This window comes from Propithecus coquereli, unplaced genomic scaffold (genome assembly GCF_000956105.1).
Source record: "Propithecus coquereli isolate 6110/MARCELLA unplaced genomic scaffold, Pcoq_1.0 Scaffold107, whole genome shotgun sequence".
Lineage (NCBI taxonomy): Eukaryota > Metazoa > Chordata > Mammalia > Primates > Indriidae > Propithecus > Propithecus coquereli.
This window is the reverse complement of record NW_012134636.1, coordinates 2,935,019-2,938,091: the sequence shown is the minus strand read 5'-3', so window position 1 is coordinate 2,938,091 and position 3,073 is coordinate 2,935,019.

Below are 3,073 nucleotides of genomic sequence, written 5' to 3'. Positions count from 1 at the left end.
CTGCTTAGGTAAGTTTATCTATTTTTAGATAATTCATGTAAGTGGAGTCATGCAGTATTTGTCCATCTGTGACTGCTTATTTCACTTACCATAGTGTCCTCAAGGTTCATCCAAGCTGAAGCATATGATGGGATTTCCTTCCTTTTTATGGCTGAATAATATTCCACTATATATATCCGCCACATTTTCTTCACCCATCAGTGGACATTTACGTTGTTGCTACCTCTTAGCTTTTGTGAACAATACTGCAATTAACATGGGAGTGCAGATATCTCTTGGAGATCCTTATTTCAATTATTTTGCATAAATACTCAGAAATGGGATTGCTGGATCATATGGTAGTTTAATTTTTAATTTTTTGAGGAATCTCCATACTGTTCCCCACAGTGACTGAATCATTTTACGTTCCTACAGACAGTGCTCAATGGTTCCAATTTCTCTGCATGCTCACCAACACTTGTTATATCCTGGGTTTTGTTGTTTTATAATAGCCATCTTAACAGGTGTGAGGTGATACCTCATTGTGGTGGTGTTTTGCATTTCCATGATGATTAGTGATGTTGAGCATATTTTCATATACCTGTTGGCCATTTGTATGTCTGTTTTGGAGAAATGTCTATTCAAATCTTTTGCCCATTTTTTTTAATCATGTTATTTTTATTCAGTTGTTTTGCTATTGAGTTGTAGGAGTTCCCTATATATTTTGGATATTGACACCTTACCAGACTTTTTGGTTTGCAAATATTTTTTCCTATTCTGTATGTTGCCTTTATGTGTTGATTGTCTCCTTTGCTGTGCAGAAGCTTTTTAGTTTGATGTAGTTGTAATTTTTCCATTTTTTGCCTGTGCTTTTGTGTCATTCAAGAAACCATTGCCAAGATCAGTGTCATGAAGCTTTTCCTCTATGTTTTCTTCTAGGAGTTTTACAGTTTCAGGTCTTACATTTAAGTCTTTAATCCATTTTGAGTTGATTTTTGTGTATGGTATAAGATAAAGGTCCAATTTCATTCTTTTGCATTTGGCTATCCAGTTTTCCCAACACCATTTGTTGAAGAGAATGTCCTTTCCCTGTTGTGAATTTTTGGTACCCTTGTTGAAGATCAGTTGAATGTATATAAAAACAAGTGTGATACTGGTGAAAGGATAGACACATAGGTCAATGGAACAGCATAGAGTCCAGAAATAGACCCACACAAATATAATCAATTGATTTTTGACAAAGATGCCAAGATAACTCATTGGAGAAAAGATAATCTTTCCACAAAATAATGTTGCAATAATTGGTTGTTCATATTTTTAAAAAATGAACCTTGATCCATATCTTGTACATATACAAAAACTAACTAGAAATATATCATAGACCAAAATGTAAATCCTCAAACTGTAACACTGTCCCATAATGGTAGCCACATGAAGCTTTTTAAATGCAAACTAATTAAAATGAAATAAAATTGAAAAATTCAGCTCTTAAGTAGTTCTAGCTATCATCGAGTTCTTAGCAGCCACATCTGGGTAGCTATAGGTAGTATATTGGCTAGCACAGATTATAGCACATTTCCATCATCACAGAAAGTTATATTGTACAGTGTTCTAGAAGAAAACGTAGGAGAAAATCTTGGGGATCTTAGGCAAAGATTCTTTATGACCCAAAAAGCATGAACCATAGAAGAAAAATATTGATAAATTGGGTTTTATCAAAATTAAAAACTTTGGGTCTTCAAAAGCTCTGCTAAAAAAATGACAAGACAAGCCACAGACTAAGAAAAAAATATTTGTAAAACATATATTTGATAAAGAACTGATAACCAGAATATAAGAAATGAAACTTTCAAAATTTAATGATAACAAAAGAAATTTAAAAGTCGGCAAAAAATGTGTACAGATACTTCACCAAAAAAGAGATATTGATGGCATATTATTTAAATTTTCTAATCTTACACTGGTGTGCATTAGTTATTTTTTTTTTATCAGTAAGGATTATCTAGTTGGAAAGTTATGGTCCACTTTTCTTTCTACCTCACTGGATCTTTCTTTCTTTTAAAATGCTAATCCTCACAAATAAAAGTTGAGGGGAAAATCTCTAATGGGATGTACGCGTACACGGCGTGTGTGTGTGTGTGTGTGTGTGTGTGTGTGTGTGTCTGTCTAAAAAAGCGAACATCCCTTTGTAGTTGTTTCTGGTTGTCCAAGAGTATCGACAGCGCATGTAAAAGGAAGCACCAGGCACTTAGGCAATCATTTATACTTCTATCAGTTTATATGATCATGTTAATGAACTGACTTGTTCAGCCTGTTTGGACCCTGAGAAAATGTGGCCTTCCTAATTGTATTCACATCAGTCAGAGTCTGAAGACAAGTATGTGGTTTGTTTTTCTTAAACCTAACCTGCCTAGATTTTGTTTGGGCAAATGTGGTGAGCAGAAGAGTGGCCCCCTTAAATATGTCCCTGTCCTAATACCTGAACCCGGTGATTATGTCACCTTACACAGCAAAAAGGATGTGGCAGATGGGATTAAATTCAGGATTTTGAGATGGGGAGAGTGCCTAGATTATCCAGGTGGGACCAATGTCATCACAAGGGTCCTAATAAGTGGGAGAGGGAGGCAGGAGCGTCAGAGTGATGCAGCACATGAAAGACTCAACCGGCCATTTCGGGCTTTGAAGATGGGAACAGGCCACAAGCCAAGGAATGCAGGCAGCCTCGGGCAGCTGGAAAAGCAAGAAAGTGGATTCTCTCTCCTCTAGGGCCTCTGCTCTAGAGGGAATATGGACAACCAGAGCTGTAAGATAATAAATTTGTAGTGTTGTTTTAAGCTTCTAAGTTTTCGGTAATTTATCATAGCAACAATGGGACGCTAGTGCAAAATACCTACAGGGTGTATAGGATTTGCAAGTTCTAAAACACAGGCAATTATTATTTTTTTCAGCAGGAGCACCCATTTTTTTTCAAGTGTCACTGCTAGCCCTCATAGGGCTCCCCAGTGAGCAGATTTTTGGTACTTACCCTCTCCTACCAGCTCTGAAATACTCAGTTCAAAAAGTGTGCATGTTGAATTTTCTAAAAAGGATAAAG